At 50.0% G+C, this 20,366-nt stretch overlaps 1 long non-coding RNA gene across 1 annotated transcript; it reads right to left on the bottom strand.

The window, feature by feature from the left end:
* Positions 1 to 18,388: 18,388 nt before the first annotated feature.
* LOC125391000 (uncharacterized) lies at positions 18,389 to 19,798 on the bottom strand. The gene is made up of 2 exons (XR_007228918.3): positions 19,568 to 19,798; positions 18,389 to 19,476 (listed from the first exon to the last, which is right to left on the bottom strand). It is a non-coding gene; the product is annotated as an uncharacterized LOC125391000 (long non-coding RNA).
* Positions 19,799 to 20,366: the final 568 nt, after the last annotated feature.

Below are 20,366 nucleotides of genomic sequence, written 5' to 3'. Positions count from 1 at the left end.
CGCTGGCAGGATGGGGACTGCTTCAGTCGGCAGAAGGAAAGGAAGGGAACTTGGGAGTTGGACGTAAAGATGTGCAGCATTTATTCCGTAGCTGCCTTGGCTCTGTGGTGCAATGCTAATACCGTTGCCGAGAAACACAGTGTTCAAGCTGTTCCTTTCTTTTTTATCAAAAGAAATATTTTTTTGGTGGCAAAACACACATAATATAAAATTTATCATCCTGTCCACTTTCAACTCATTATTCAGTGGTATTCAGTTTATTTGTATGGTAGGATGCTCACCCCATCCACCTCCCAAACGCATCACTTTGCAAAGCTGCCCTCTCCCAGCAGCTGATGGCATCGCTGTCTTCATGGCGTGACTGTTCTTCCTACAGGTAGAATCCTATAGCATTTGTCTTATTTGTGACCTTATTTTGATTGACATTATGTCTTCCACATGCTACATTGTTTTTGAGAATTCTCTTCTTTCTAGGCAGAAAGATATTTGTGTATCACATTTCTTTTAAAATAAATTGTTATTTCCTGTGTGTGTGTGTGTGTGTATGACCATGGCTCCCTCTGTAGCCCAAGCTAGCCTGGAACTCTTAACCCTTCTGTCTCCCAAATGCTGGTTTTACAGGCATGTGCCACCATGCCTGGGTTTTATTTATAGCACTTCTGAAATCCTAACACATTAGATCTTTACTTGAGTTAAGATAACATTGGTCCAGAGAAGCTTCCAGGACTCTTGACATGGGCTGTAACTGTAACTGTTTTTGGTGGCAGAAGCAGCAAACTCAGTTTACAGCCGACTCAGGCTAAGCCTTCTAAGTCCTTGGAGAAGCCATGTTAGGGGCAGTGTCAAAATCAGTTGGGAATGGGATATCTTGGAGTTCTAGTGTTGACTACAAACATAGTGAGATGGGAATGATTATGGCTGTGTGCCCTGGAGGCTAAAACTCTTCTGTTTCCACACCTATCATAGACTAGATTCCAGGTTTTCCAGGTGCCAGGCTCCTACAGGAAGGGTTGAATAGGACATTCTGAAATCATGCAAATGTTGGCACCAGTTTGAAATAGCTGAAGATGTCAGCAATACAGGCCCATCCAACAGGAACTACTTTACAGCCTGCAGAGCCTGTGAGTGCAGGGAACATGCTCTTGTTCTTGACAGGGTGCTCTCTACCTCTGGATGGAACTCAGTGAGCCTGGTCTAGCCTCTTAGAGATCTGCTTGCCTCTGCCTCTCCAGTGCTTAGGAGTAAAGGCTGCTCCATCATGCTTGGCTGACAGCACACTCTTTTTTTTTAAAAAAAATATTTATTTATTTATTATGTATACAATATTCTGTCTGTGTGTATGTCTGTAGGCCAGAAGAGAGCACCAGACCTCATTACAGATGGTTGTGAGCCACCATGTGGTTGCTGGGAATTGAACTCAGGACCTTTGGAAGAGCAGGCAATGCTCTTAACCACTGAGCCGTCTCTCCAGCCCCCCTGACAGCACACTCTTGATTCCCACAAAGATGTTCCTTGGGAAACAATGATGTTCCAAGGGAAACAATGGGTCCAGGCCAGGACAAGGGGACTCTGATGTACACTAGGACTTTAACCTTGCTGCATCTGATCATTGAGGTTTAGAAACACTACTACCACATAACAACAGATGTGGGCACTTTGCTTTCCTCTGGGTCTTCTTATGTATGGGTGATTATGGACATAGTAACTTCACCAGTTACTAAGTTTTCATGGGAAGTAACTTCTGGGGTAGCTAACTGTCAAGTGCGTTAGTCATAAGGTTTCTTTTTTTTAAATTAACAGGTTTTTTTTTCTTTCATGTGTGTACATGTTTACAGCTCTGTATGCAGAGGCCAGAGGTTGATATCAGGTATATTGAGTAAGGGCCTCTGTGCTTGCAGCTTGGACCTCCTTCCCAGTGCTGCATGGAGAAACTTGTAAGCCTGTGGGTCCACAGCTGGCTTCTGGGGAGGGAGGGTGTGTACTGGGAGTAGATTCACTTAGGTGGGGCTGCTGATAGTGGGCAGCATTAACCAGAGGGCTGGGAATAGTGGATGGTGTGAGGGCAGCAAGATCAGGAAAAGGGACATTTCAGGGGGAAAGGGAGCAGGTTCATGAGACTTTACAGGGAGACCAAATCGGGAGAAGCCACAGCAGAACCTGCAGGTGCTTTTGTTCTCCCACTGGTGAGCTCTCAAATGGGAGGTGACTCCAGAACACAGCGAAACTGACCACGTTTGTTTAAGGGCTTTTCTGGGTTACTTTGGCAACTAGGTCTCTTTCCTAAGTTGAAGAAATTAAAATAAAGCCGGCAATACAGATAATTCTCCCGCACCAACATAGGAATACCGGGTAGCCGTGTACAGAGTCTGCATGGCTTCATTTTCAAGAAATGTCTAGAAGTTTATGCCCCAAACAAATGAAGAACTTGAGCACCTTGCATGTGAAAGGGTTTAACGTACTCTGCCGTCTTCCCGTGGAGCAGCCATAGGCTGCACAGCTGCGCATCTCTTTGTTCCCGCCTGGGCTGCTCAAATCACACACTTGCCATCAAGAAAACACAAGCTCGCTATTCTAATGTAATGGGCTGCAGAGGGTTGGCAGCTCCATGAATACAAATGATAATGCCATGGGGACCAGTGGGCATTTCTTTCCAAAGCAGTTCCCTCCTTCAGCAAGGGAAACAATGGGATTGACTTGCCAGGGAGCCTACGCATATCCATGTAGGGGTTGGCACACTCCTGTGCACGCTCATCTAAAGGTTATAATCCAGGAAAGAAAGCTTACCCCAAAGCTATGGAGTACATGTGGAAGGTTGAAATGATAGGCAGGAATGCCTCTGGGCATGTTCGGGTTTAACTGGAAATAAAGGAGAAGACCCTTTGCAGTTACATTAACACAGAAGTTTCCCTGTAAATGTGCCCCATGTCGTTGCTACCACTGACCTGGCTTGTGTTGCGGCATTCGGAACTTAGCCAAAGGTTCTCAAACATCCCCATGTGACAGGGCGCTTGGTGAGAACCTGTCGCTGCTATCCAGTCAGGGTTGAGAGCACCCAAAGGGTGCCCCTCCCTGAACAGGATCCAAGACAAGAGTTGCCTGGAGCAGAGGCCTTCTGTCTGTAATGTGTTCCAGCTCGTCACCATACAAGTGTGCTTGTTTTGTTCCCCTTTGGCTTTCTGGAAGCTTCAGGAAGGAGTATCTGAGAAACCCGTTGTATATCAGTGAACTGGCAGGGTGGACAGTCCACAAGCTGGAGAGCTGGAAGCCCTGGGAGGCCACAGCCTACGGGGTCTCCTGTTCCTCCGACTCAGTGGCAGTGCCTCCTTGTAAGGAGGACCCATGGCCTGAACAAATTCTCCTGAGGCTCCCACGAAGGACCCTGTTCCCCTTCATGCTCTGTGGTAGGCTGCAGGAGGTAGACACCTTGTCCTGAAAGCTCTTGGTGACTGCAGGAGGAAATGAGGAGGACAGGTGTCGGGACTGCTGGGAGCCTCAGAGGCAAAGGTTCCTCCTGCACAAGCCTGGTGGTCAGATTTTATCCCCAGAGTGGATGGAAAGGTAAAGAAAGGAAACACAAAGTCGTCCTCTGACCTCCACATGTGTGTTTGTGTGCCGTGGCATGCCGTCTCAGTTTCTCCCTGTTTCTGTACTTATCTGTTACACACACACGCAAACACACACACACAGAGCACATGTCATACACACTTAAAAAGAACACGCATGTAACAATCATGCCAGATAGGAGGAATTCCCTTCTTGGGTGATCATACCCACAATACCCTGGCGTCTCTCGACACTTCCGTACAGAGTTCACGTCCTCGTTCTCCTCCCCTAGAGCCCTTGCTTCAGGAGAGCTGCCGTGGTGGTCAGCTGACCCAGGGCCGCCTCTGTGAGATGCAGGGAAGGCAGGTCTCCCAGAGCCAAGGCGGTTGTAGTCCTGCCCTGTGCATCGGTCCAGCTGTCTGCATCGGGATCTCTTCCAAATCCAGAGGAAAAGCTAACACCTGAGCACCGAGTCTCCCTCCAGCCTCGTCCCGTCAGGCCCTGCAGTCCGACCTCAGCCCCTCCCTGTTTCTTCCTACTCTTCTTCCTCACCACCATCCCTTCTGTGTCTCATTATTCTCTTCCCCACTTTTATTGATTAGCTGGAACGCTCACATAACGGCGAATCAATCCCACACCAGTTATGTTTTAAGGGGTTATTTATTTTGGGGGGGTAAAACTTACACCATAAACCGTCAGGAAGGGAGCCTAGTCGCTGGAGCAGGACCCGGGAGCAAAAACCGGGACCAAGCGCCGGAACCAAGAGGGCCGAGCCGAGATCTGTGGCTCTTTTTAAAAGAGAAATATACCACGCCCCAGTGAGCTGGTATTTCAGCAGCTATTGGCTGATGGAGCGGAAGATACTTCCGCAGCACTCACATATTCTGGGGGTTATTAGGTACAAAGCTGCATGAAAAGAGACCATCTTCAGATAGAAGTGATTATCAGTGCAGACTTCCACTCTGTATTTCCAAGTTCTTATGGGTGGAATTGTATTCGACTTAGCCCCTAGCACCTCAAAAAGCGGCTTTATTTGGGAAAAAGGTTTTCACAGTCAAGTTCAGCTGAGGCCGTGATCCCATGCCCTCACACAGCATGCTGGGTGTCCTCGCAGAAGAGGAGCGTGGCCCGGAGACGTGGAGAGAATGCCATGGGAACTTGAGGACAGGGGAACCAAGCCACCCACAAGTCAAGGAGCAACCTTTCTTGACAGCCCTCAGAGCGAAGCCCTTGACCTGGGCTTCCAGCTGCCAGGACCCTAATGGTGTATGTTTGGGTCTTTGAGCCAGCAGGTTGGTGACACTTTATTACCAGAGTCCTAGCAAATACATAGAGGAAAGGGGAAGCCAGCCCAACACTCCACAGAACTTCTAAAAACACCCTGACCACCTGTGGTGGTTTGAAAGAAAATGGCCCCCAAAGCCAGTTGCCCTACTAGGGGGTGTGGCTTTGTTGGAATGGGCGTGGCCTTATTGGAGGAAGTGTGTCACTATGGAGGTGGGCTTTGCGAACTCATATATGCCCAAGCAATACCCAGTGTCTCACTTTACTTCCTGTTGCCTGCAAGATGTAGCACTTTCAGCTCCTTCTCCAACACCATGTCTGCCTGTATACTGGCCGTGTCCTGCCATGACGATAATGGACTAAACTTCTGCAACTGTAAGCCTCCTAATTAAATCTTTTCCTTTACAAGAGTTGTTGTGGCCATGGTGTCTCTTCACAGCAATAGAAACCCTAAGACACCCCCTTCTTGGCTCTCATCTGCAGTTGCTGTACACCCCCTTGATCAGTGAACCCCATACACCTCCACCACCTCTAGGCTAAGTGACTTGTTTTTCAAGCATGATTCCCACCTCCTTTTTTAAAGACAGGGTTTCTCTGTGTAGCTCTGGCTGTCCTGAAACTCACTTTGTAGACCAGGGCTGGCCTCGAACTCAGAGATCCGCCTGCTTCTGCCTCCCGAGTGCTGGGATTAAAGGCGTGTGCCACCACCGCCGCTTCTTGCCCCTCTGTGAAACGAGAGAGCAGCACATTCTGATTGACAGCCCCCAGTGCGACTATCTGACTGCTCTTTAGATGAACATCTTACTCTGGAGAAGGGCTGCACCCAGATCAGAAGCCCAAGCCGGAGCTCTGGACGGGTATCTCCCCTGCAGTAGGCAGACAGCCACCTGCTCAGGTACGAGGCAAGGGCTGTTCCAATGTAGACTGTGGCGTCTGGAGGTTCGTCTTCCGGTAAATGGAGATGAGTCCCACGCTCTGACTCAAAGCAGATGACTTTGGGTGTAGAAAATCCTTGGGGGGAGTTTGAGAGACACATTTTCTTAGCAGTGTGGATGGCAATCCTATCACCAGAGTTCAGGACTGTTGTCCTGGCACAGCCTGCAGGGATCTTGATGGAATGCCTACCCACCCCTCCTCCCTGCCCTAGGGTGCTAGGGAGATTTAAGCTTTCGCATTTGTAAAAAGATCTCCTCTTGACCACTGTGCTGAAATAAGTTATAAAGCTGGCTTGATATTTTCTGGTTATAGGAAGGCTTGCTTGCAAGTTGGTCTGTGGTTTCATCTGAAAAACTGAAGCATTTATCTGATAAGGCTGTGGGATGCTATCATTTTCTTGTATACCATTTCTTTCTGAGAATTCAGTATTTTCTTGCTTTTTTTTTAAAAAAAAAAGATTTTTTTTATATGGATACATATTTGCCTGCGTATATGTAGGTGCACCATGTGCATGCCTGGTGCCTTCGAAAGTCAGAAGAGGGCCTTTTGGATCTCCTGCAACTGAAATTACTGTCTGTAGGTGGTTGTGATTCTTTATGAAGTGCTAGGAACTGAACCTGGGTCTTCTGCAAGAGCAACAAGTGCTCTTAAGCACCGAGCCACCTCTGCAGCCTAGAAACATGGATTTTATCAGTCACCAGGTAGAAGGGGCCTCTGTGACCAGCACCCATAAAACACCTTGGGACCCAAGGGCCTAGCCAACTTCTTGAGCTAAAACACGACTCACATTATTACATCTGCCGGTACTGGAGAAAGAAACATTCTGGGTCCTTCCTAGGAGAGGTGGCCTCTAGGAGACCCAAGCAGGATCTGCCTTCCGCCTGGGTCTACCTGGGTCTTCTCAGATGATGTTCATGTATCCTTTTGCTGTAATGAGCCTTAACCTACACTCTGTCCCTTGAATTATTCCAATAAAAAAAAGTAAATAAATAAATTAATTACTGAGCAAGTTGGTGGTCCGGGAGGCTCCTAAAACGATTAGGATGCATCAGGCACTGTTTGCATCATTTGGTTTGGACATGCTAGCCACAGGATCTCAAGGGGTTTATCACCTGACCCTGTTCTTAGTGCCTCTCAGCCTAGTTGCTTTCCCCCAGCCCTGCCCCCCTTCTCCTTCACCAGGCCCGGCCCTCCCCCCAGCCCGGTCCACCACATTTTTCAGTATTACTGGTTTTAATTTCCTTTACCATCCCCTTTACAAAAACTTCTCTCCTGATTTAATTACTATTTCTTTTAATTCGCTTTCATTCTCTCGGTTGTCGTTAAACTCCTAAAGCTGTTTTTCTTAAAGAACACCGCGCCCGGCCTTTTGCTTAGAGATTAATTGTGGTCATTTTGCCTTTGAACACAGGTGCTTTCTTTCTGTGTCTCCCCAATTATCTTTGGAAGGGAAGAGAGTGGCCATCCTTCTTCCCAGACCTTCTCTGAGGACAAACCCTGTTGAGAGAGAGGGAGCCGAGCTCCCACCCACCACTGACTGTAATGTCAGCTTCTAGGCAGAGCTGGGAAGCCCAGGCCTCTCAGGGCTGCTCAGGCCAGGAGTGGCCTAGGACTGCAGCCATGGGAGGCGAGGCTCTGCCGGGATAGTGTAGGTGGTGAGGAGAACAGGACTGGCTCAGCCTCATGGCCTGCCCACCCAAGGTCCCCAGGAGCACAGACTGTGGCTCAAAGGAACAAGATACTGGCTGGAAGCTCCATTTTCTGGAATGGTCCTCTTAAGAAACTTGGTCGGTGTGTAACAAAAACAAATGTCTGGTCACCCCAGCTATAGGGCACCAAAGACAGATCAAAGAGACGGTTTCACCTAAATTCAGCCTGGTGAACCAATGGATTTCTTGTGTAATGTGTAAGAGTATGAGCCATTCTTTTTTGTTTGTTTCTTTTGTTTTTTGAGGCAGGGTTTCTCTGTAGCTTTGGCTCCTGTCCTGGAACTAGCTCTTGTAGACCAGGCTGGTCTCGAACTCCCGAGTGCTGGAATTAAAGGTGTGTGCCACCACCGCCTGGCAAGAGTATGAGTCACTCTTGAAGCCCACCCAGGCATGGACAGTGGTCCCCAAAGTCTCCTTACTAGAGTGTCCCCTTCAGTCAACCTTCCACCTCCCATAGACTCACTCCCGTGACCACATACATGCAGCTGGGACAGGAGAAAGGGGGTGGCTTGAATCTGTGAGTCTGTGGACCCCTCCTGTTCTATGAGGGTCCCATGAGTTTAATCATAGTTGCTCTGAGTTCTAGAAGGCTACAGCAGTGTTGCAAAAAGGGCAGTGTTTTACAACAGGTTCCAACCCCTTCCTCTTGCTCTCTATACTGAAGCCCCTGCACCTTTAAGAGACCCCCGGACTCTGTGTTTCATCTGGTTATATTACCCACACACCCCCCTACCCCTTGGAAACTGGTGACAGAATTCCAGGCTGGTTCCCTTTCAGATCTAATTGCCACGTCCCAGCCTCTGCGTAGGTACCTCATCCTGAGAGGTAGAAAACACAGGTTCTGAGCCTTGCTCTGGGCCCCAGAGACCCGCGCCGCAGTTCCCAGTCCCCGTTTGTGGATAATTGGTATAACTAAATAGAGGGGCTATTGTGCTGACTTTTATGTGAGCGTCCAGCCACCTGTAGTGTGTTTAGCACAGTTCCCGCCCCAGGGTCGGCCTTCAGTGATGATATCAATAACAAGCACTTGGTCCTATTTTAGTCTGAATCCCTGCCTCACAGGATCGAAATTCAAGTCCTTTAGCGCACCCTTCCCTCTCCCCCTCACCCCTTTAACAAACCAGCCTCTGGATTGGACCCTGTGGCAGGAGCTCCTGCCCTGGGCAACCCTTGTCTTTTTGGGTCATACCGTGGCGGTGTGAGTGGCAGTTCCGTTTACACGAGTGTTGGGTCAAACTGCTTTCCCGGGGCAGGAGGCAGGTGACAGGCAGCCCTTCCCCGTGCAGCCACGGTCACTTAGGAAACCGTGTAACCGTTTGGAGATAATTGGGCAGGAAGCTTTGTGATGTGCAGGTCAGAGCTCCGGACTCCAGCTTTACCAGGCCCCGGGTTGTGGAGTCTCGCCCAGCTGGCGGTGCACAGACCCTGGAGGGGCGGGGCTAATCCGGGCACGTTTTACAGATGGCCCCAAAGACACCAGCAGGGCCTCTGGAAACTCCCTTTTCTCAGGCTCTTGAGGATCATAAACCTCACCATCCAACCCTGCTTATTCATGCTCATTAATGCCAGAATAAAGCGGCTAGGGTTCCCGAGGGTTCTGTCCCTGTCACTCAGGGCCGCACACTGCCTTTATGAGGAGGCCTGGGGTGGTTAATAAAGTGTCCAATTTGTCTAATAAAACCCTCCCAGGCCCTGCTGGTACGAGTGGCTTCCTGTCACGTGCTCAGGCTATGCTGGGCAGGATACAGTGCATTTTTAAATCCCTACTGGGATTATTTTATCTTGGTTGAAAGGAAACCGTGTTTGAGGTTGAAAGCAGGTTTTCTAATGTAAATGTCCCTGGGTACCCGGGTGTGAGGGGTTCGAGCCTGCTGCTGGAGTGACCCAAACAGCCCTGGGCTAATTTAAAGAGGTGAATGCGAAGCAACTGTGCCCTCGCGGTGGCTAACCAGACGGGGCGTGCGTGGTAATGAATTCTCTTCATCCTGCATGCGTGTTTATATGATGCTGACTTCCTTATTGCCTTACTTCACTTAGCGATGAATAGATTTTGTTTTATGGTAATGCTAGATTTCATTTTTAAAAATGATTTATATATATATTTATTTATGCCCGCAAGTGTTTTGTCTACAGGTGTGTCTGTGTGCCACAGGCATGTCTGGTGTCCACGGAGGTCAGATCCCCTGGCATTAGATCCCCTGGAACTGGAGTTACAGACAGTTGTGAGTTGCCATGTGGGTGCTGGGTATTGAACTCAGGCCCTCTGGAAGAAGGGCCCAATGCTCGAAACCACTGAGCCAGCTCTCCAGCCCTCTTGTTTTATTTATTTACTTATTTTTGAGACAGGATCTTGTTGTATATCCTACTTAGTCTTGAACCTACAATCCTCCTGCCTCAGCTTCCCAAAGTACTGGTATTACAGGCCAACATCCCTTATCCAGCCTTAATGATAGACTTTTGTGTGTCTAGGAGGAGTCAGGAAGATTAGGCTTTAGGACTGAATCTGGCCAGTTCTTTCCTGACACTGGTGATGAAGGCAGCAATACAGGGCTGGGACCCAGCCTGGGATTTTAAGCTTCATATGTGAGACTCTTTCTGCCATGAGAAGGGGCCCTAAGTATTCCTGTGTGTGCTGGCTTTGATATAAAGGCCACGCAGGACAGGGGGCAGCATGTTCACACAGCCACACTTGTGACATGGGATCCACAGGCGGCTGACATTAGGACTCACCTGGCCCCGCTGGCTGCTATGCTTTTCGCTGTTCCCGTCCCCGTTCCGTGCGCCCCCCCCCCCCCCCACGGTGCTCCTTCTTCCTCTTACAGCCAAGTGTGCCTGTGGCTTGATACCAGGCAGACAGACCTGGGACTCTGGCTTTAGCCGCCTGTCTTTGCCTCTCCAGCTCCCAGTTTCCCATGTGTAAGGGGCTTCTTCCCTACACCCTGTCATGACCTGCAGCGCCGTGTGGTGCAGACAGACAGTGTTGGTGCAGAACCCATGCTGGCATCAAGGTTCTGTCCTCTCTGCACTGAGCCTCATCTCATCTGAGCCTCATCTGAGCTGTGCATGAGTGGATGCATGTGTGTACGGGTGTGTGCACAACTGTGTGTATGTGTGTGCATGTGTATCCCGTGTGCCCTCGGCACACAGAGGAGCAGTCCCAGCCCTTTGCTTTGACTTCTCCTTGTGTTTAAGGTCTCTGCGGGCATGGAACAGGCTGTGCTGAGGACTTGGGATGTGGAGGGGGCTGTGAACTGGTCTTGAGTGTTCCTTCTTAACAAAGAACTGGTCAAAAGGATCTCTCAGCGTCCTTTCCCCCAGTATCACAGACTGGCTTAGCTCATCAGGTCTGTGACACCAACTGTCCTCCGCTGTGGAGACCTGTAAGACACCTATAAGCAATGCCTCAAGCTGGTTTCATTTAGGAGGGAGTACCTGGCAGAAACAGTTCACAAGGGGTGGGCCTTTGGGGGTTACACTTGATTCTGGTATATTCTGCCCCAGTTCTCTGCTTTCTGGCTGCCTGTCTTCACATACACCCTCCACCCACCATGGAGCCATTCCGGCCTGCCTTATCCGCCATGATGGACGGAAATCCCTTTGAAACCGTGAGTGCAAATAAGCCTTCCCTCTGTTGAGCTCCTCTGTCAGGGATCTTGTTACAGCAACGAGAAAGTAACTGATACAAAAGGGGGAGCCCTCATGACCTCGTCACCCTTTGCGGGCCCCACCTCCTTCACTGTCATGTTGACAGTGTCTGCAACTTGGAGGGGACACGTTCAAGCTGTAGCCACAGGGCTGGTGTGGCAGTGTTACAGCCCCCCCGATTCCTAATGATCTCTTGTGTTTCCTGTGAAGTCATAGTTAGCATATCTCCTGTTCTTACCCTTACCTCACGATTGCAAAGTAGCTGCGGAAGCAGTAGTCATGACATCCACACTTCAGGCCTCAGAAGAAGGAAGACCAATAAGGGTCCTGCCCACTGAGTCAGTTCTCTTCTTAAAGACCATTTCCTGAAGCTCCTACCCCAAATACTGGCGAGCTGCACGGCTCCTTTTCTCTGGAAAGGTGGCTAGAATGGCACGTTATTCCACTGGGCACATTTTTACCCCCACCCAAATCAGGCTCGGCAGACAGGCAACCAGCAGTGTCTGGCGCCTTTGTGTGAGGGAGACCCTTCTCTATTCAAACCGAGAAGCCACCAGGTGGCTGAAGGAAGGGAGCTGGAGTAGGTGATGCTGGCTCTCACCTGTTGTCTTCCTCAATCGTCTGAAGGCAGAAGAGGCCACAGTCACCCTTTGTGTCTGTCCTTAGAAGGCAGATGCTGCAGCTGTCTTCCACTCCCATTAGTGCCCCCAGGGACTGTGACAACCGAAGGCCAGCAGTGCGGAAGCACACTGTAACCGTGCTGTAACCACGCTGTAACCGTGAAACCCAGGGCCATTGCTTTTCCTTGTAATGAATGCTGTCCTGTTACTTCGGTTCTGTACTCCGTTGAAGGGATGCAGGGTGGGGGAAAGGGGAGGGGTTGGGGAGAGGAGAGAGAGGGAGGGGAGAGAAGAGAATAAGGGGTGGAGGAAAATGTGTGAGTCCTCATGCTCGTGTGTGTGTATGTGTGTGTATGCTTTTCTGATGACAAAATAGTACATGGATGTCGCCATTTTCTGTCCCTTCTTGGTTTGGGGACCATCCTAGGGACTTCAAAATCTAATGCCTTCATGTCATATAAACTAATCTCCATACAGGTACAGGTACCCAAGGTCACCTGTTTGCATGTCACACAGCTGGGGTCTCCTTGTGTATGTGACTCAGAAACAACCTGTGCCAAGTGCACACAGATGCAGTAGGATTTGCTCCCTGCAGCTGATGGAAACCCAGGGCGTGCCTGCCCCAGACAAGGCCGCACCAAGGCTGAGGCTAGTCAGGGCTCCTGCTGTGTGATGTGGGGACACATGGGGACTGGTGCATTGTACAGCTCTCACTTGGATTCTCTTAGCAGCTGAGTCTCTCCAGCAGCGGTTCCGTGAGACAAGTGCCTTGAGACACTCTCTCTGCAGCACTGGGTGGTGACTGCAGGGGGGGTGGCAGTTGGGTACTGGGCCTGTGGAGGAGGCAGCTTCCCTTTCTTGTTGGCCTAGGACTATATTGCTCTTTGGGCATCTCCCCCTCCACTTTCTCATTCTCTCCCCTGGCCTGGACTGTGACCATGGTCCATCGTGATGCTCAGTCTCTGAAGGGCATTCAGTGGCGCTGACATCTGAGTTGATGCTGTCTCGTCTTTCGACTCTCCATTCAACCCCCATCCCTCCTCAGCAGGTAGAAATCGCCAGTCTCCTTCCTGTCTTGAAGTCTGTCTTCCTGAGTATCTGCCCCCCTCATCTGATCCTCAAAACACCCTAGGAAGGGGTGCTCAGGAGTTTACAACTCCACAGCATGGGTGGGAACACCGGGACCTGTGAACTCAATGTCTTTCTCAGGGTCGAGGCACAGCTGGTCCTTGAACTAAGGCTATTGGCCAGGGCCCTTTTTCTCTATACCTACTCTCCTAGTAAGCTGTTTTTTGTGGCTGCCTTGGTAGGGGTCATGGTCTCTTTTGTGGGTGAGGCCGAGCCTCTCTTTTGTGCCACAAGGACCTTCCCGTGAGTCTGAGGCACATGTCGCTGTTGACCAGAGGTGGCAGGCGGTAAGGGCATCTACAGAGCCTGGCACAGGCAGCAACCCCCTTCTCTCCCATTTTGGGTCCTCTGGAGACAGCTGGCTCTACTGCCCACTGTTAGTCTTGATGAAGTAAAGAGAAATGAGAGTAAGAAACGGCCAGCGAGGGTTCATGGAGTCTCCTGGGTTTATTTCCACACAGTCTCGATGTGGCTCAGCTTTCTGGCTCAATGAGACGACTGAGGAAAGGTGTCGGTTCTTACTGCCTGTCTCGGGAAGGTGCCTGAGTGGTGGCAGAGCTGTGCCCGTCTCGGGGCTGGGCACGGCTGCCCCTCCTGCTCTGAAATCATCCACAGAATAGAAGGGACTGGATACCAAGGCTCAGATCTTCCCCGGCTCTAGGAGGGCTGTGTGGCCTCAGCCCCTCTCCTCGGTGCCCTCACGTTCTGCCCTGTGCTTGTGGAATTTGGGCTGTATTTAAGGAAGCATGGCTCCCAGCAGCCTCTTACCTCAGTGGGGGAGCTACCCTCTTATACCATTGATTGACTCTTGCTGTCGGGGAGAGAGGAGTCTGCCCCTTAGAACTTGTACCTGCTAAGCTGGTCTAGTTTCTCAGACCCTCACTGGCTGGGGGTTTGAAGGCCAGGACAGTCCCTTCTACCTCACAGGTGAGCAGGAAGCTGGGACTCCTGTCTCCTGTGTCCTGGAGTCACCCTCAGGAGAGGGACGCTGCCAGGATGGTTCTCAGGTTCTCTTCCCATCTGCCCCGGCAGCCTGACCGTGTCCTCAAGCCCTGGTAGAGTTCAGCGTGTCCTCCTGCAGTACCTGGTAAGGGGGCAGTAAAACCCAAGCTTCCTGGAGGGCAGGTGATCCTCATGGGCTCGCCAGGGCTGACTCAGAGTGGAACCTGCCTGCCAGCCCGTGGCCAGCTGCTCCAGGGCCCTGGCATGGACACAAGGCAGCTGAGGTGACATCAGAAGGCGGGAAGGAGGTCCCGTTACTGGCCCAGGCAGTGAGTGAAACCCTGGCTTGGGAAGAATGCCACCTCAGCCTGGCACCAGGAGGTCTGAGGGACAGCTGAGTCTGCAGGGAAAGCTGAGATAAAGCCAGGCTGTGACTGGCCATGAACCCCGAGACAGGCATTGCTGACAGTCTGACCCAGTGCTGGGGTGTGGGGTGGTGCTGGCCCTGGCTCCTGCTCACTCTGGTCTGTCCTCATCTTGACCCTGTGACCTTCATCAGTCTCCTGTCCCCTGGGGTCTGGGCCTCCCTAAGCTCAAGGTGGCAGTGTTCAGAGAGCGCTCTTTGTGATACCATTACTTAAAAAGTGGGGTCTCGTTCCTTCAGTTTTTAGGGAAACATTATTATATGGGGCAAGTATGGGTCATGGGACTTTCTCCTAGGTTCCGTGTTCCCCCCTCTCCCATGTTCTTAGCTGAGCTGGCATCTTCCCATCCAGTTTCTAGAAGAAAAGTATACCTTCGTTCTTGCCTGTCTGAGACCCCTGGAAAGAGGTTTGGACTGGCCAAAGAGCTCCTGTTTTCACTTTGGCTCTTTCCAAACCGAGCAATTCTTTCTCTCTCTTCAGGCCTCAGTTTCCCTCAGAAGTATGATGTGCTTGGGCATGGTCCTTGATTTCCCGTTGGGAGTTAAACTCTGTTTCCCGCTTCCAGTTCCATAAGAACAGTCGAGAAGGAAAGCAGCTTAGACAAGAAGGACCCAACCCGACCTCCCATGTGGAAAACTGTAAGGACACTCAGCCCCGACCCATCTGTAAAAACTAACAATGGGGTCCTCCACGCTCACCTCTTCTGAGGAGGAGTCTGCTGGTGGCTTGGGGAGAAGGGAGGTGCTGGGCAGTGGGGACTTCCAGGCAGCACATATCCCTGGGTGAAAGTCAGGCAGGATCGTGTCCTGGCCCTGGGCCTAGCTGGAATTACCTTCGCCAGAGAGCCTTGATTTATTTCCTTCAGACCTCGGGATCGTCCACAGAGATTCCAGAAGCCTCATGTGAGCATGAATAACCGTTCTCCCGGGGCTGCCGGCCAAGAGGCTGGCCTCTCCGACAGCTGCCACTGCTGCCACCACCACCTGCTGACTTGGAGCTCGCTGGCTACCTGGGGTCCACATAGCATCCCAGGCGTGTGAAAGCCTTGGCTGGAAGCTGGTGTACCCTGATTCCAGTGCCTGGGTGAGAACCTCCACCCTGGCGCCACCGACATGGCTGTCAGGGGGCCACCTTCATGTGCCAGAGACAAGGCCAGAGTCTTCCTGGAATTAATTCTGCCCTGCCCATGACTGGCATTGGCACTGGTAGTCACTTCTGTCATAAATCAGCCCTGCCTCTGGCCCTCAATGTCTCCTTCTGGGCCACAAGGACAGTCAGATGGGCTGGTCTCTGTATGTTGTCCTCACCTTTTCTCTGAGAGCCATTGTTTTGTTCTTGTTTTTATTGCTATGGCTTTATTGAGATGTAACTCACCTACCATGCATGAGTCACCAGGTAACAGTTGAAGTTGAGCAACTCAATAGTTTTCTGTATTTTACGGAGTTTGCCAACCATCAGCATAGCCTGAGAAACCCTGTTCTCGGGCCACCAACTCCCAATTCTTCCTGCCTCATCCCCAGCCTTGGGCTATAGTCGGTTTCTAGGTACACAGGTTTCAGACCGTTTTATATGTGGGTGTATGTGTCTATGTTTTACTGAGCACGTTTCTAAGGTTCATGCGGTAACATGTACTAGTGTTTCATCCTCCTCCATGCTGATGGCATGCTACACAGATCCACTACACTTAACGACTCCATGTGTCCACGGCTGGACAGTGGGTTCTCATCGCTTCTGGTCTCCCTTGAACAATGCTGCTGTAAGCAGCTGTGGATTCCCCTGGAGTACCCTAGGATGGCTCAGATGTGTACTGGAGAGTGACCTTACACTCCCGATCCTCCAGTCCCTCCTGCTTGGTGCTGGGGTCACAGGTGTGAGCCACACCGCCCAGTCTATGTGGTCCTGGAGACTGAATACAGAATTTCATTCAGCCCAGGCAAGTCGCAAGCCCTTTCTAAATCACTTTCTCTGCTCTTCTGTCTGCTCCTACACAATCCTTGCTCTCTGGCCACAGAGGGCACTATCTACCCCCAATGGAGCCCACATCTTTAGATCTCTATGATTTTTTCCCCTTCTTTCAAGGAAGGAGTGTGTGTGTAAGAATTATATTATGTTTGGTATTTTTCAGACTACAACTTGCAATCTCTTAGAGATTAATAAAATCATTTTTGGAGATTACTTTAAAATGGTACCCAAATGAGCAAGAGAGGAGACTCTGACCATAGATCTGGTCTGAAGTATGGGAGTTGGAGATAGGTCTAGAGATAGAGGCTGCTACATTTAGCCTCCCTTTCGATCATGCATTTCTCCATCCCTCCAGATGTGGCAGCCCACATCTGTCAGGCCAGCACGTGAAAAGCTGAAGCAGGAGGGCCGGGTCTTCCTCTGCTGTATAGAAAGTTAGAGGCCTTCCTGGGCTACAGGAGATTCCGTTTAAAAAAAAAAAAACAATACCAAGTGAACAAATACCCCAGCAAAACAAAACACCAGTCAATAAATGGAAACCACAATCAGAAAAATCAAGCAAAGAAAGAGTATCAGGTCAGCTTAGGTTATATAGTGGGACCGTGTCTCAAAATAAAATGAACACCCTAAAAACAAAAGCCCAAACCAAATAACACCCCTAAATCCAGTTAATCAAGTTGGGACCAGACCTTTTCTTACCTGCTTAACAGAATCTGCTAATGGAGTAATTCTCCATGCTTACTGTCTACTGTTCCTTTGGGACAGTTCCTTTGGGGCCCACGGCTTGTGATTTCCATCAGGCCCTGGTGGAACAGTCTCTTCCTTCTGTAGTTCTCTTGGGCTACCTGCCCCCACCCACCTGTGCTGTTGGCTGAGACCCTTTCAGTCTCGGATTGCAGGGTTTCACGTGAGATTCTTAATGATCCTATTGTATCCTACCCCTCCTGCTTCCTGGGGTCACTGTTGGGTTTGTCCTTCTATTCTAAGTCTTTCTATTTTATTGTACACGTGTGCTTTTCAGCAGTGAGATTTATCATTTGTGCATGTATCTGTGTTGTATTGTGTGTGTGTGCCACGATGCACACGTGGAGACCAGATGACAGTTTTGTGGGGCCAGTTCTCTCCTCCTCGCTGTGTGTTCTGGGGAGCGAACTCAGGGCACCAGGCTTGTGCTCTGCGCGTTCACGTGCTGGACCATCTCTCTGATCTAACAGTGACCATTTGATGTGTTTCATTAGATGGAACCGGTATGTCCCATGGTGCTGTGAGGTCTGTGACAGCCCTTTGAATCTTCTAGGAATGAAAGATTCTAGGCAGCATTACTGGTGTTACACTGCCTTTTGTTCTTCCGGCCCAGTCACCCGTGTTTAGGCTGATGTGAGCATCTCAGCCTCTTCTTCACATGTCCAGATGCAATCTAATGAATTACGCTGACAAACAAGGTTATGTGTTTTGGATCCTGACTTTTTGAGTGCCGATCGCGGCTTTGAGATTTATAAACATAGACAGCTGTCTTCCCAGATGACCTATCAGATCATATTCCCCTTTAAAGCAGAGCCCAATTGGAGGTTCAAAGCCCTGGGTGGTACAGAGGACTAATGACTGCCTGCCCAGTGCGAGGTAGGAGGAGGTAGCCTTGACAGGCCACCTGGTCTTATGGTGACTCTTCCTCATCAGGCCCCTGGAAGGAGGACATTCTTTGCACTGAGCGGAAAGCTCCCGGCAGCTCTTACCCATTGGGCAGCCTCCTGGGTCTGTCTGCTCACCACCTCCAAGTACTTGTAGCATGACCCTTCAAGTTGTGAAGACAGACCCATCATGTTTGCAAGTCTGTAGTCCTTAATGAGGAATAGTAAGAACTGATAAATATGAATAACTATATAATAGTAGGTCCCACTCCATTCATGGGCAGTACGCTTCTCGGTTCCCAGAGTGGGCTGGAACCACAGATACAGCCACCAACGGCCGCCAAAACCTATCAGATGACCAAGAAGGCCTTTCAGAGTAGCAAATCCCATGTGGATGCACTGACCACAGCAGCCATTCACGTCTCCAATGGGATGGAGAGAGTGAACGAGCAGGAGATGTCATTCTGCTACTCGGAATGTCACATAATTTAAAATGTAGGAGTCATTTCTTAAATTTTCCATGTGATCTTCTTATAGGTAACCGAGAAAAAGAAAAGGAAAAAAAATAGGAAGTGGGGCCACCATATTTATTAACAGTAGTTTGAGAAGCACACCAGTAATATTACCATATTAAAACATCAGTATTAAAAGTGTCATCTTTAATATCTAATTATTGAGCATTAAGTGTGAGCTCAGTGTTGGACTGAGCATTTACCATTGTTAGTATCCCCATGTGATAGATAAGGAATCTGAGACGCAGAAGGCCAGGTAGATTGGCAGGGGGTCCTGTAGAGATGTGGAGATGGTCAGGAGTCTTCTGAGCGCACAGCCTCAGGAGAGGGCTGGGCCTGGCCAACTGGCCGTTTCCAGGGAGCTGGTTGCTGAGGACTTGCCTTGCTCTTCCCTGGCTCAGTGACTCTCGAGAGACGTGGGTTCTTGTGTGGACACTCGCAATTTGGGCTGTGAATCTACACAGGTCCCTTCCTTACTCAAGCCTGGGTGACTTCCCTCCTTAAACAGACTGCGAGTCCAGAATTCCGCCCTCTTTAAAGTCCTAGGCTTTCTCCTACCTCGGGACGTCTCTGAGATGAGACTGTACCCTCATCTGCCGTCGTCTGCCAGTCTGTCTCCATTGCGGCTCTTTATGAGATGGATGGAGCAGTTCCCCTGGCGGAACCCTCTGCGAAGGTCAACTTCACTTCTCTTTCCCACAGCAAGGGCAGACACTCTTTATCACAGCCATGTCAGCCTTAGGCAACTGCTGGTCTGGTGGGTCCTTCAGTCTTTTGAAGGCCCTGGTGGTTATGATGCAATTTTACCCCACTTCTGCTAGGTGGCGCTGCTGCACACGGCAAAAGAGCCAGCCTGTCTCCTGCGTAACCCAGTCCAGTGGGCGGACCAAGGGCCATTTCATGACCAGCGGGGAGAGCCTTAGCCAGAACCCCCCTAAAAGTAGAAGTTTCCCTGTTCTCCTTATCTTGCCTGTCTTAAACGTTAGCTTCTGAACGTTCCTCTTCTCATTTCTTCCGATTTAGGAAGTTGGAGGCATCTGCCATCTCCCTTCCGTGCCTCCAGCTTAGCTGTCCTTAGCTGGGTTGTTGTAGGCTTAACTGTAAAACATGTGTCTTTTGTCAGGTGTCCTTCTCACCTACTTCTGGAGAAAAGAAAAAGTACAGTTTAGGATCTCATGGCAACAATTCCGACTCCTTGGGCCCCTGCCCCCTCCAATCCTATCTGCTTCCTACCTGCTCTCATTCGCTGTGCTAGCGTTCTTCTGGGATTTCTCGATACTCTTCTGTGAGCTCGGCAGCTGGCGTTCCTGTTCCTGTCCGTCTGAATGGCACCGCAGGGCTTTGAAATGTGGTTTAGTCCCTTACTAGGTGACCTTCTGCCAGGTTTTAACCTCTTGGCGGGCGGCTCCACCCTCATCTGTAAAGTGAGAACACTGATAATAGCTATCTAGAGGCGTGGGCGTTTCAAATGAGTTCTCAATGCTCCACCTTTAAGAGGACTGAGCCTTAAGTACTGCAGAGAAAGTACTGTAGAATTTACAGTTGGAGTTGTCAATCAACTGCTACTTGTTTATTTGAGATAGAGTCTCACTAGGTAGCCACAGCGGGTCTTGAACTCACAATCCTTTTGTTTCCCCCTCTTGTGACAGACGTGCACAACCACCCCTGGCTTGTGCACAGTGAACCATAGTGAACTGAAATTGCTACTTTAAAAGATCAGGGATATTCTGGGAGGAAATTTGACAGTCGGAAGAAAAAGCCTGAACAAAGATGATTGCTAATTTCTTTCTTATTGGAGTGCTAAGCAGTACATAAGATTTCAGTGCGGAGGGATTTCTAATTGCGGTGTTTATTCTATAAACATCATTAACCGAAGTCCGGAGATGACTCAGTTGTTAAAGTGCTTGCCTGGCAAGCATGAGAACCTGGCTTTGATTTCCCAGAACCATGTAAAAAAAAAAAAACTTGGTGTGGCCACGTATACCTGTAATCCCAGTGCTGGTGAGGCAGAGTCGGGAAGATCCAATTAGCC

The sequence above is a fragment of the Myodes glareolus genome, chromosome 16 (assembly GCF_982192425.1).
Source record: "Myodes glareolus chromosome 16, mMyoGla1.1, whole genome shotgun sequence".
Classification (NCBI taxonomy): Eukaryota; Metazoa; Chordata; class Mammalia; order Rodentia; family Cricetidae; genus Myodes; species Myodes glareolus.
Note: the sequence above shows the minus strand (reverse complement) of the source record. Positions and strands in the feature narration are given on the sequence as shown.